This window comes from Dermochelys coriacea, chromosome 12 (genome assembly GCF_009764565.3).
Source record: "Dermochelys coriacea isolate rDerCor1 chromosome 12, rDerCor1.pri.v4, whole genome shotgun sequence".
NCBI lineage: Eukaryota > Metazoa > Chordata > Testudines > Dermochelyidae > Dermochelys > Dermochelys coriacea.
This window is the reverse complement of record NC_050079.1, coordinates 36202459-36217606: the sequence shown is the minus strand read 5'-3', so window position 1 is coordinate 36217606 and position 15148 is coordinate 36202459.

The following is a 15148-nucleotide window of genomic DNA, read 5'->3' as shown; positions in this document are numbered from 1 at the left end:
CAGCAATGCCCCTCTGCCATGTACATTGGCCAAACTGGACAGTCTCTACGTAAAAGAATGAATGGACACAAATCAGACGTCAAGAATTATAACATTCAAAAACCAGTTGGAGAACACTTCAATCTCTCTGGTCACTCGATCACAGACCTAAGAGTGGCTATACTTCAACAAAAAAGCTTCCAAAACAGACTCCAACGAGAGACTGCTGAATTGGAATTAATTTGCAAACTGGATACAATTAACTTAGGCTTGAATAGAGACTGGGAATGGATGAGTCATTACACAAAGTAAAACTATTTCCCCATGGTATTTCTCCCTCCCACCCCACCCCCCACTGTTCCTCTGATATTCTTGTTAACTGCTGGAATTAGCCTACCTGCTTGTCACCATGAAAGGTTTTCCTCCTTCCCCCCCCTGCTGTTGGTGATGGCTTATTTTAAGTGATCACTCTCCTTACAGTGTGTATGATAAACCCATTGTTTCATGTTCTCTGTGTGTGTGTATATAAATCTCTCCTCTGTTTTTTCCACCAAATGCATCCGATGAAGTGAGCTGTAGCTCACGAAAGCTTATGCTCTAATAAATTTGTTAGTCTCTAAGGTGCCACAAGTACTCCTTTTCTTTTTGCGAATACAGACTAACACGGCTGCTACTCTGAAACCTATATATTTTTATGTTCCCTAGCTGGATAACCTAATCTTTAGCTCAACAGGAAGAATTGTAACTTGTCCACTAGCATTCATAAGTGATCAATAAATTTACTGGTTTCAGAGTAGCAGCTGTGTTAGTCTGTATTTGCAAAAAGAAAAGGAGTACTTGTGCACCTTAGTCTGTATTTTCCACTGAATGCATCTGATGAAGTGAGCTGTAGCTCACGAAAGCTTATGCTCAAATAAATTTGTTAGTCTCTAAGGTGCCACAAGTACTCCTTTTCTTTTTAATAAATTTACTGTGCAAATGATACCATTTTCCCAAAAGACCAGACACCATTGCAAATTGCCACTAGTATTTTCTATGGGTAGGCTTTTCCTTTCTGTAACCAGTCTTATGCCTCGATTTTCTGCACCATTCCTTTGAATCCATCCAGTATCACTTTGTCTCCTATAAAACAAAGCCTTGAGTTGAGCAGAGTTGGTCTTAAAATGTAGGGAGATGGGGCAGGATTCTCTCCAGAAAATTTTGATTAAAACCACAAAATCACTTTCATCAATAAAGCAACCCCTGACTTTTGTAGGATTTTGGTTGCCAAAACCAGAAAATGTATGGTTCAAAATTGCAAAGTTTTTGAGTTGACAGAAAAGTTTTGACAAGACCTAGAATTAATCCACTATTTTAAAAAAAGACAGCCAACTTTGATTCAATACAAAGGACCATGTTCTGCTTTCAGTCTCCAGGAGAATACCCTGGGGTGAGGACTGGGAACAGTACATTAACCTCAGTTATACCTGCTTGGGTATAAAGCAATGGGCTTTGTCTGTAGCACACAAAATAGGATTTTACTGCAAAGCTAGGGGGAAAAGACTTTTTCTCCTTCACTTAATTTCCTGTCAGATGGAAATGTCAATATTAACAATGACCCATGGAAGACAGGCCAAGGGAGGGTGACCAAATGGGGAGACACACATGGGAAAACAGGAGTAAACTGTCCCGAGCAGCAAGTTGCTCCTTTCCCTCCCATATAAAGGTATAACTTACCCTGCAAAAATAACCAGTGCAAGTAGGATCAGATGGATGAGCCTGCCTGCCCAAAGGAAAGAATGCACTTTAAAAGATATATTTATTTTCTTTTGCTGAACCTATATAGATGCAGTGTAGTAAATCTTGAAATTCACATTCACCTACCTTGGTAGAAATGGTGTGTGTATATATGCATATGCACATCTGTCTGTCAGAATACATCTACGAAGATGATATACAAACAATATTTAGTGATATAGGTCCAGATTCTCCAGTCTGGCCAAGCAGTGCACAGGGCTGGGTTAGTGTGAGGAAGTTAGTTATATGTCCACTTCCTGTTCCCCCAAATCTAGGCTAACAATCAAGGTTAACAATAATTTTGCACCAAAAACAGAGTGGCCATGAATCTAGCCATACATTATACAGATATCTAGGAAGCATTCACTCCACATACTCAAGCTAACCTTCTTGAGACCATGTCTTTTATTTAACAGTAGAGTTGGGGGAAATTCTTAGAAATTTGTTTTTTGACAAAAAAGCCATTTTTTGAGAAAAATTTTTCAGAGGTTCCTTTTCAATGATATTTTTAGGGTTTTTCATCAAAAGTCACCACAACTATTCCAAAACTAAACCTTTTTGAAAGTATTTTGGTTCTCAGCAAATGAAAACGTTCAGCTGGTCAAATGAACAGTTTCAGTAAACCCTACGACTTTTGCCTGGGTGGCTGATTTTTTTTCAATTCCCAGTTTCCAAATAAATATATAAATAAGTAAATAAAAATAATAATTTCCAGATTTTTGTTTCTTTGAAGTAAATCCAAAAAAAATTGTAGAAAAATGTCAACGGAACAAAAAGCTATGTTTATATTTTCATCAAATTTTCTATGGGAGGGAAAAAACACCATTTCTTTGTAGTTCTGTTCCACCGTTGTGAAGAGGAACAGAGTTAGTGTGACATGGGTGTGACGGAGTGTACCTACCCTGCACTGATTCAACAAGGGTTAAGCGCTCTCTGTGGGCCAAGAAGGTCATGTCCCCTCCTCCCTGCTGAGCATGCTCCAGCTGGAACCAGGATATAAAAGGGAGCCGCTCAGCTCAGTCTGGGCTGACTGCCGAAGGGAACGGAAGTGTGTTGCAGGCTCCTGCAAAGAGACTGCTGGTGCTCCAGGACGTAGGCCAGCCAACTCCCAGATGCCCGACACTAAAGACAAAGGCGACATTGCGGAACCCCCAAGACTACTAGCTGTGGGAGGACGGGTAGGAAGAGGGCATAAAATATAAGCCCTTGTATCAGCGGCCTGAGGTCTTGGCTAAAGTGGCGGTCAAAACTTTGCTGATATAAAGCAAAATCAGGCTGCGAGCTAGAGGCAGCCCTGCTCACAGAATCTGGCAAGAACAGGGCTGATATTGCAAAACCACACATTCCTAAGAGGTGCTAGGCACCGAGCACTCACACAAACACATTCCAGAAGTGCGGTACTAGAACACCTCGATACCAGCACATTCCCTAAAGAGAACAGGAACACGCTGACCCATCCTAAAGATAAGGATGGATGACCATGTGATGAATAGAGATGTATAAGGTGATGGGTGGTAACCGGCTACGTCAGAGGCTGTCTACTAACTACATCAGAGGGGCAGTATGTCACTTGTTTGTATTGATGTATAAAATGGAGTCTTAGAGAGGGAGTGTCTTTTTTTGGCCGAGGGGAGAATGGAAAATCCCGTCATTCACTGAGTTGGTCCATTGTCATGGCCATATATTCACTGAGTGTACTTGTAGCAACTCCCCACTGAGTCGGTGGCGGATAACCCCACCACAGATAAGACCCTGGGCTGAGAGCTGGTGGAGTAGGGAGGGCCCGGATCCCCCTACCCCAGCCACTGCCCACCCCTGGATAGCAGCCCACCACCCTGTGGCCGCTAAGTCACACTGCCCTGCTGCAAAGGATGGTTCTATTGACTCTGGCCACCAGGCTGCACTGCCCTGCCTCAAAGAATGGTTCTGTTGACTCCGGCCACCGGGCCACACTGCCCTGCCACAAAGGGTAGCTCTTTTATTGACTCTGACTGCTAGGCCACACTGCCCTACCTAGATGGGTGTCCTACTGACTCGAGCCATCTGTCCGTCACTGAAGGGCTGCTGCACTGACCCTGATCATTTTGCCACGCTGCCTTAGGAGCCAGGGCTGCTATGGCAACTAGGGAAATTAGGCCACATTGGCCACCCTAGCTCTATTTTAATTCCCCCACAGCCCGACACCGCCTGATGGGATGGACCTACCCCGCAACAATGGGAAACACCACTTCTTCAGAGACAGTAAAGCTGCTATTGTCTAACAAGCAAAAGTATAAATGAAGGAACATGGAAACCAACCTGATTTAAAATAGGAGGTTGCACCCTTACATTTCGTAATACAGGGCAGCCCATGCTCCCTTGCAATTACAGCGCCTGGAATACCAGAGAGAGAGAGATTCTTATTAATTACGTGTATCATTCCAGTGCCTTGGAGGCCTAGTCATGGACCATGACCCCATTGTGCAAGGGGCCATATAAAGACAGAACAAAAAGCTGCACCCAAGGAGTTCTGCTTTAAATGCCATCTTTTGTTAAAAGGGAAATAAAACAGTAATAACTTGCCCAGGAATTAAAATAATTATCACAGCCAATGACAATTCAGAAGATGAACGATATGCCATGAAAGGGAAAAATAAAGCATGGGAAAGCAGAGAACCACAAATTCATATAAAGGAAAGGAGTACTTGTGGCACCTTAGAGACTAACAAATTTATTAGAGCATAAGCTTTCGTGAGCTACAGCTCACTTCATCGGATGCATTTGGTGGGAAAACAAACAAACAAACAAAAAAAACCACAGACTAACACGGCTGCTACTCTGAAACAAATTCATATGGAACACAGGTAAAAAAAAATCAGATAGGATCTTATAAATGAGATGCAGCATTTCATTAATACACAGACATATAGTGTAAGAAGAAAGAAATCTGTGTTCTCCACAAGAGGTCTCTAGAGTCTCTTATATCCACATTGTGACCTGCTGTCCTGTCATGTAATGCAATACATCATTTAGGCCTGGGTTATTAGTAAACCAGTTGTCCCTAAATTTTTTGCAGCAAGGTACACTGAAAATATTACAGATATTCATTAATAAAGACTATGCAAAGTCTCTTTGGGTTCCTGCATCTCAGCAATGGTAACACATCACCCCACCTAGACAAATTTAGCCTCAGGCTTCTTCATATTTTATTCTTTAACTTTGTTTTTCAAGGCTTGGGGCAGATTTCCTTGCAGTAACATTTGTTTTGATGCCATAATGGATGCAGAACAACCAGCAGTCCCTAGAGATATCGAAAAGAAGAACTGAAAGAAGCATGCCACTAAAAGCTATCCATTCATTTGCTATGGGAATTAAAAAATCTTGTGAGAATTTCCTTATCTAACAAACATTTAGCTTTTAACATTTAGCTTTTGTTATCATTATTACTGAAATAAGGCTAAAAGTATTCTTTTAATGGCCTACTCCTTGTAGTTTTACCTATAAAACCAATGTAGAAACCAATATACAAATGAAAGATCTACATTCATGCAACATTATGACTGAGATTTTACTAACATTAAAGTTAGGAAACACACAATTATAATTTCCACAACATCCCCTAACTCAGCTTCTTTGCATGGATTTATTATGACTATATATGCTTTAAAATACAGTATCAGCCAAATATTTTTAATATGGCATCTAATTTTGTACCCACATTTCCTTTGTCCGCAATGCATTTCAGGAACAGCTGATAGCATTTAGATATCTAACTATTTGATTATTCCTCCAGATCAGGTAGCCAGACATCTAAATGCTATTATTTGCACCCACAATTCACTGCAGGCACAAAATTGCAGGTGCAAAATTAGAAGCTTGGACTGAGGCTCCTTTATGTACAACTTAGCTAAGTTGTTGTTATGAAAATCATGACCTTGAATTTCCAGACTTGGTGCAATTAAAGTCTTAATCATAACATTGCATTAAAGAGTTTTCTGATTGATTTTTTTTTATTTTTAAAGGCAAAGCCAAAAGCAACACTGAGTGAAGCCCAGTAATATATGTGCTCAGTTCACCGACTAATGAAGCTGTGGAGGATATTCCACACAGAAATAGGGTCTAACCAAAGCTGTACTAAAAGTTTGATTCAAACCACAGACATTGTAAGTAGTTGGGGTGTTGCCATGGTAGGCCTGGTTTATATTTAAAATTTATACCAGAATAGCTATGTTGATCAGGGGTGTGAAAAAACACCCTCTGGCGACATTGCTATGCCAACAAAACCCCCAGTGTAGACACAGCTATGTCAACAGAAGAATTCTTCCATTATTTGTAGCTAAAGTCATTCGGGGAGGTGGTGTTTCTACACTGGTAGAAAGGGAGAAAAGCCAAGAAGGCTAGGGGAAGAGTAAGGCAAACAAAAAAGGGAGAAGGAAAAGGAGGGAGAACAACAAAGAAAAGAGTAGAGCTGATGAGTCATTCTGTCATCCAAATCGCTTCATTCCTTTGCCAAAGAAAAACTCTGAACAGCACCACCTTGTGGTATCACTGCCAACTTCCATATGAAGAGATTGCCGATGACAATTTACAGAGGTATGTACTAGTAACTTTCACTGATCACTGCACCAATCACAAACCATCACAATCCAGTAAAGATTAGCAAGGTATACACATCTTGTTGCTGAAATTCATTCTGAGCAGAACTCTCTGTACTCTGAGTTTATGGTAGTTATACTTGTAACTCCCATGGAAATACAGACATTGGCAGAGTGGATCAGCCCTGTGGTCCATCTAGCCCAGTATCCTGTCTCTGATGGAGACCAGTCCAGCTGCTTCAGAGGAAGGTGCAAGAAACCCTGCAGTAGGCAGTTCTAGTTGCCATATATTTCCATCTCCACACTCATCAGAACAGAATAATTTTTGAACTGCCTCCTGTGTGCTTCTATAAAGACACCGACAGTATGTTCTAACTTGGGTGGTTGAGGTTAGGCATCTAGCTCCATATTTAGGCACCTGAATTAAATGTGTCCTGATTTGCAGAGCTACTGAGCATTTAGGAGAACAAGGCTGAGGTGAGGCGAGTAGGAGCACAAAGCTCTATTATTACTGGAAAACAAGATAAATATTTGAGATAAATTTGCCCAGCTACTCTTGGAATTTCACCTCCCCCTTGGATCAGAAAGAGTGCATTCACTGCTGCTTTCTGTAAGTCTATAACACAAATCCCTTGTAAACTGAGCAGACCCTTTGTTCTTCTTTGTCTCAGTCTGTGGTGTTATTTATAACTGGATTAAAAAGCTTGTTAGGTAAATTGCTCCAAAAGGGATTTAATTCTAGTGAGAAAGCTCCAGTGCTTCCTAGCTGCTCCACAGGTTTGGCTTCTCCTCCTCCCTTTGGTTTTACGATCTATATTAAATTTTATAGACAGATGAGAATGAACTTCACTTGCACTGTTTGTATGCTATAATATTTCTCTCGTGTCTCTTGCATAAGTGCTAAAGATAATGCAAAAACCAACATCCCAACTGTGAAAGGAGAAGGCATCTGCACGGGTAAATTCATGAAGCCCTCAAAACAGATCTTTCAAAGAGAGTGATTCATGCTCTGAATTTAGAATTCTATTTGTGTTTTAATGCTTTAGCTTAAACATAGATCTATATGGTTCTGTGAGGAGCAACTTCAGATCAAGAAAGAATTAACTGAATTTTTAATGGGAAATGTGAGGGACTCCAGAGACATCTGGATTCTGATAAATTGGTATTTTTTACTCATTTGGACTGTTTTTGATTAATTTCATTGTTGGACTGAGAACTCAACTTTTAGACAGCTTTATTGAGAATAATCTATTTCCTGAGTAATTCCTCTTTTTTTCTGGAGAAAATTCAGTCATGCCGTACAGTTTGTGATAACTTATTCCTCCCTGTGGAGCTCTTTGGGATTCACTAAGTCTGTTATTTGGCTTTAGGAACTGTAGAGGCTAAAACCTAAATGCAGCAAAAGAGTTTGCTAGAGCTTTCCACCTTGCAATGGAAATACACATAGGCATTCCTAGTAAGACTATATCTACTGTAGATATACAAAAGACAATCACCTAAATGCAGGTAATAAGTAATGGTTGACACCAGCAGAAAAGTTAAAGGGAAATAAAGGTCTAGATGTATAACACAGTGAAACCATTTTCCAAATCAGGTAACTAGCTAGGGAGTGATTGACTGGAAATGCTTAGAATAACAGTCCCATCCTGGTCCATCTTTAAAAGTGTCTATATCTTTAAATTTAGTAAATCTAGGCAGCCCACGTACTACTCCAGTGGGAGTTGCAAATATTTGACACTGCCAGGAGTTGGCCCATTGGCTGCATCTCTCCAGGTCCCCCAGGGTATGTCTCCACTGCAGCTGGGACCCTGCCTCCTAGCCTGGGTAGACAACATGGGCCAGGTCTGCTCAAAGCTACTGCACTAAAACTATTAGTGTAGACGTTGTAGCATGGACAGCAGCTAAAGGTAGTCACTCAAGTTCTGACCCGGGGGTTGGGTGGGCTTGGACGTTGGTGGCTAGCCTGAGCCGCCACGCATGATGCAATGTCCACATTGCTATTTTTAGCTCACTAGCTCCAGCAGAGCTAGCAAGGGCTACCTGGGCTGGAAGGCTCAATCTCGGCTGCAGTGTAGACAATGTCAATGTCTCAATGTCCAGACATAAGGCACCACTATCACTATATTCTGATATGGCTGTATCCCTCTGTGTAGACTTGTGCAGGCTGTATGGTACATTTCACTTCTAGCTGTGAGTTTCCTCCATTTTATTGCTTCCTGTCAAAATCCTGAATGTTCAGCATGAGAATTCCTTTTGGAATTCCTGTTTTATTGGGCAGCAGTATCACTTCCTAAGATTAATTTTCCACCGAGAAAGGAGCAATGAAAAGGGACAACTTTGCATGGTTTAAATGAAGGTTTTGGTAGGTGATTTATTTTAATCATAACACAGTTCTGCCATGTGTTCTGGACACACAAATCGTTGTAAAGTAATTTGCAAATTATGGAACAACCCTGAGATGTGAATTGTTTGCTCTTAAACTCAAGCAAAAGACTTCTTCGTGTGCTTCAGCACCTGGCAAACAAAACCCTATGTTTTGAACTTAATTACAGTTTTCTGACCCCATATTACTATTTTAAAAATTTAACTCAAGAGGGTTCTGTTCTCACCTCCCCAGCATGGTAAGAGAGCAGGATTATAGGACCCAAAAGCTGATGGATTGGAGTGGAACCTACGTTGTATATTACCCTCTTCCACTTCACCAGCAGAAATGTACACCAACCCCTTGAACAGCACCCTGCAGAAGCAATCTGGGTCTAGGGGATAGTGTAGGGCTGCTGGGAGGGGCAAAGCTGGGAAATCTTCAGATACAAGGTGAAGAAACCAGATTGAACTCCAGATCTTCAGGTTCCTCATGAGTTCCTGGCCACATCCCCTATCCTGTCCATACAACCCAAAACTCCTCCTCAAGTAGAATAAAACTCAGCAACTTGGAGACTTCAAACTCACCAAGGCTATGGAGTATGTTTCCCTGGGAGTGGGGGATTTGGCTCAGAAAGCTTCCCCTCAAAGTGGGTTAGAAGAAAGAACCCATATTTGGAATGAACAAGCTGCATTAGCCTACCAAAAGAGAGATTGAGAGAGGATATGATTCGTCTCTATCGATACATCGGGAGATAAACACCACAGAGGGAGAAGAGCTATTTAAACTTAAAGACAACATTAGCAACAAAAGCAAATGGCTATAAACTGGCCCTGAATAAATCCACACTGGAAATTAGAAGAAGGTTTCTAACCATCAGAGAAGTGAGGTTCTGGCACAGCCCTTGCAATTGGAGTAGTGAGGGGAAAACCAAAACTAGTTTTAAGATAGAGCTTGATAAGTTTATGAACACGATTATAGGACGGGGTTGCCTGCCATGGCAGAGCACTGATGACTCGATGACCTAGAAGATCCCTTCCAGTCCTGTGTCCCTACTGTGGTTGTTCATAACAAACATATTTATCAGTTCTCAAGGAATAACCAACATGAATTAGAAAGGAGGTCAACACAGGCAGGTGCTAATATTCAAAGTGCTGAATGGCTATGAAGCAGACCTACCAAACCAACCCCATGTGCAAACGGCAGAGGTACAATTTACAATCGAAATAGCTTATTTCCTCTTTCTCCTTTCTTCTCACACTTACTCTAAAGTAATGTTTGATGTTTTTAATACATCAAAGATTCTCACTAACCTCCCCAAGTCCACAGCTTGCACTGATAACCATCTTCCCGGGATGTCCAGTAACTGGGTCGCAGGTGAACAGCACTCCTGGAAAGGACATTTTATGTGGGACAAAATAAGTGACTGCCAAATACTGACTGAAAATAACATTTTCTGTGACTATCAGTTTATATTCACTCTCCTCTCACATTGGAAAGATCCGATGAAATGTAAATGCATCCGATGAAGTGAGCTGTAGCTCACGAAAGCTTATGCTCTAATAAATTTGTTAGTCTCTAAGGTGCCACAAGTACTCCTTTTCTTATTGGAAAGATGGAGTTTTACTGGGACAAATGATCCTTGGCTGGCACATTTCGAAGTTGTATGTTATCCACTCCAGAAACAGTATCATATGACTTCTAATCATCATAACTAAGCAACACAACTCAGATCTCAAGTATTGAATAGTCACAATAAATTGTTTATCTATCGAGCCACAGAGCAAAAAAAGGGTGTTGAATTACTTTGACTACTGAATAAATCTGAGGAAACTAATTTGCTTGTGGATGTTCTGAGAGAAGAAAAATAAATTAAAAACCATCAGAAAAATATCGTCTATGAATTATTCACTCAACTTCACTGAAAATTATCCTTTACCTTCTCTCTGATGGTGTTTGAGAGAGAGAGAGAGAGAGAGATCTGGATGAATAATGGATTTTTGGGGTCTAACTGAAAACAAAAAATTTCAAAATTTTCAGCTAAATGAAGAGTAAAAAAAAATATTTCAGGTTGAATGAAATGTTTTGATTTTTAAGTGAATTTAAACATTTTTAAAAATAAATTTAAAGGGAATTTCAAAATCAAAAGTTATCTCAAATAGAAAAATCAAAATGTTTCATTTCAAAATTGTCAAAATGAAACATTTTGATTTTTCAATCCTTTTTTTCCTGAAACAAACATTTTGGTTTTATTAACTTGAATTCATGAAACGTATCAGTGTCACTGCATCTGTATTTTTTGCACACACAGAAATTTTAGGTTGAAAAATTTTGCCCAGCTGTAATATATATATCATCCACAAAAAATTATGTTAAAAGAACATTAAAGTTTGCAAAGTCTAGTACTCAGAAGTTAAGAAATACCAGAATTAAAGTATTAAAGTATCCTTAATTTGGCCTTCTTCTCTGTATGTATCATGATACATTCTTAATTACTTGATCACATAGTATTTTTTCCACAAGAACCCTGATTTATGCACAATGTACACTTAATGAGCAGCTCTTCAGTATTTTGTTTTATCCTCATTGTTCAAGATGTGGTCCCATGCTTTATTTACTGCACACTATTCAAACCCTGCTCTGAATACAGAATTACTTAATTCCTTGTGGCTTTTCCTATGATGCTCACCTGAGTGCTTCTCAAACATACATTAATTTACTTTCCCAACACCCCAGTGAGAGGAGGGGGTATAGATGATGAGGCACAGAGAAATAACGTTCAAAAGTATGCACTAATTTGGGGTTCCTGATCAGAGATGCCAAGGAGCTGATACTACAGAGTATTTAGCATTATAGAGGACTTAATTGGTTCAATGCACAGCTCCCAGTGATTTCAGCAGCAGTTGTGAGTACTCAGCACTTCTTCAAATCAGACCCCAGGCCTCAAGGCAGGCACCCAGAAAATGAGAAACACTCAGTTAATAAGCTTTCATGGGTAAAAACCTCACTTCTTCAGGTTTTTACCCACGAAAGCTTATACTCAAATAAGTCTGTTAGTCTGTATGGTGCCACCGAACTCCTTGTTGTTTTTGTGGATACAGACTAACATGGCTACCCCGTGATACTTGACTCAGTTAATGACCACCTCTGAAAAGTTTGGTTTCAGTAACTTCAATAGCATCCCTCAGGAACTCTGTGGCACAGGCAGGGATAGAATCCAATTCTCTAGGGCAGTTTTGACCAGGTGGCTATCCTGTCTCTTCCTGCAGTGCCTTGCCTTGTTCATTGCACACCTTCCAGTTTCAGTAACAAATGAAGAAGGGGTCCCTACAGACAACAGCCTCATTCACTGCACAGACCTGATGGAGCCTCAGGGTAGCTCCATCCTAGGCACTGAATGAGGCAGGGGTCCTCATTCAGTGTGGAATGAGGAAAATGTGATCATGTAATTCAGTGGGTCTCAAACTTTTTTACTGGTGACCCCTTTCACATCAATAGCCTTTTAGTGCGACCCCCCTAATAAATTAAACACACTTTCTAATATATTTAAGACCATTATAAATGCTGGAGGCAAGCGGGGTTTGGGGTGGAGGTTGACAACTTGTGACCCCCCCCCATGTAATGACCTCGCGACCCACTCAGGGGTCCCAACCCCCAGTTTGAGAACCCCTGATGTAATTAAAGGCTGTATCATAACGTAGACACACCCAAGGGCCAAACTGAAGCTGTAACAGCAACCTTAATTCGAGCATTTCCTAACTTCTGAGTGCTTGATTTTGCAACCTGAATAATGTTGTTTTAATATAGGTTTTTTGCATGCAGTTTCCAATGTATTCAAAAAACTCAAACTGGAGAAATAGAAGTTCCATTATGTGGAATCCTATTAACACCTCATAGATCATCAGCAGGATTGGAACTGTCAGCTTCACTACACAGACCTCTGCCACATGAGTTAACAGAGTAACTAATAGCAGTAGTCGTTTGTCATCCTCTTTGTGGAGTAGAGGGATGAGACACTTTGCCCGTGGGAGTCACAGATATCTGTTGACAGTAGAGGAATGGTGAAGTTCATGCTTCTCTTCTCACTTCTCTTCCTCACCCCGCAGCTCCTTGCCCAGCCAACCCATCTCCCCCAGCTCCTCATCCAGTTCCAGTCTCCTCCACAATGGCTCACAGTCCCATTTCCTTCTCCATCACCCTGTATCACTCTTCACCCCACCCCCACCAGCTTCCAACCACAGTCTCCCCCCACAGCTCCTTGTCCAAATCTACTCCCCCAACTCCCACTCCAGGTCTAGCTCTTGTCTCCTCTGCATTCAAATCAGGCAGCTTCCTCCTCCGTGTTGCCTGGGCCCTGCAGAGGGGTCACTGAGAGCACATGGGAGACAGGCTCCCGGCTTTCAGTTCTGGAGCCTAACTTCAGCCTGGATCAGCCCACAGCAGCAATTGCAGGGAAAGTCCTGCTCAGTCCCAGGCTGGAGCAAGCTCAGAATGGATGGAAACTTCAGGGAATCTAGCTATGAAGCTCTATCAAGGCTTCACTGAGTTTTCAAAGGCTTATAACCTGGCAGATTTTCACAGGGGTGGCTAAAGGCACATCCCTGAGACAAAGACCAGGCCTTCTCCTAAGCAAATGTCAAGTCCCTTCTTCAAAGCACGGGGGCACAACCGCTTTTCAAAGAAAAAGTCTCCAGAATTTCTATAAAATAGGCAAAGCAATCTATTTTTCCCTGACCTCATTCTCAGAAACAGCTGAACCTTTCTGGCTGACCCTTGAAAATAAATAGATAAATAAACAAATACTGTCAGCCTGAGGCAGATACCCAGCATGGACAATTTCAGCCCAAATGGTTCCATTTTGGCAAAAAGTGATAAGCAGCTAAAAACAGGATCTTCTAATGGGACGTGGCAGGCAACCTTAGTAACAGACAATGCTACCAGCTCCACCTGTACTAGACACAAATGCACCTAAGTCCTGGTCCTCAGAGTCTTTCCCCCACATACTTCCAGCTCTGGGGCGTGAGTACAGCATGAAAAGCAGGGAAATCAGGTCAGTTCACCTGCAGAGTGGGAAGGAGGAGCACAAAAGGTGGGATCCACACCAGCTGCATGCTGTGACCCTGAGCTTCAGAGGTGTTGGTCTGGGAGGGTGGCTTGTGGGGAGAGAAAGGCAAGGCCAGCGGATGTGTGGCTGTGCAGATCCACCAGTCAAGCACCTTCATGGGGTGCAAAGAGACCTCAGAGGCTACTGCAACAGCACATAAAGCCCAGCAGGGAGTAAAAGACCTGAGGAAGGGGCTCCAGAGGACACACAAGTGGCTGACCTGCTGCATCGGCTGGCACCATTCACTGGATGACGACTCCCATGTGCGCCAGGATCAGTTGGCCTCGTTGCCAGTGATACCGTATGGCCATGAATGAGTGAGTGAGGCCCGGCAGTTCTGTATCCCCTCACACACCTGGGGGAAAAGTAAATGAGACCATCACACAAACCAGGAGCTGAGCACCACACCAGATTGGGCCCAGGGAGTTTGTGAGTAAAACACCACATAAGTATTAGAGCATCAGTAAGCATTCATGCATAGCTGCTAGTTTCCATTTATCCGAGGCCCTCTGCATGCAAATGGGACCCGCATGTCTTCCTAGCTAGAGAGCTCAGGTCGGGATTATCAACCAATAACCATCTTCAGCCTCAGCTGCTTTGGAGAATCACAAGGATCAGACCTATTCATGCCTCTAGACCATTTCTCCACCGTGCAGCATTTTCCACAGCAGTGTATCCCCACGATCTACCCAGTCTAGATTTAAATAACTCAGGCGATGGAGATTCCCCCTAGAGCTGGCTGAATAGTTGATTTTTCCGGTATGGTGGCCAAACTGAAAAAAATCCATTATTTTTTCCCCTTCCCTTTGACTAACAGGTCTCCTAGTTAAGATTATTTTTTTCCTGAATTCATCCTAGATTTCCATCTGCTAAATTTAATCCCACCTTGAGCACTGAAAGTTAATTGTCAGCAAGTGAGTAGATCCCAGAGGAGTCAATTATACTGCTACTCTAGCTGCCAAGCTTGAATGACTGAATGGATTTTGAAATCTTGATCCCAAGAGGTCATTCTCCAGCACCTTCAAAAAGCATTAAATCAGTGGTCCCCAAATTTTTCAGGGTTGCACCCCCCTTACCCCTGCCTGTGTTCCCATTTTACCCCCCCCCCCACCGAGCCATGGCTGGGAGGCTGGAGCAGAGCTTGGAGTGGAGCAGGGCTGGGTGGTGCTCTCTCCCCATACCCCGTGGGGGCTGGCCCGAGTCTCACTATGCCTCCCTGAACGTTCCTCTGCACCCCCCTAGCGGGCGCGCCCCATAGTTTGGGGACCTCTGCATTAAATGAAGGGATAATTAAGACCAAAATAGCTTTCATGTGATATAAGGAGATACAGACAAGGAAGAAAAACAGTTCCC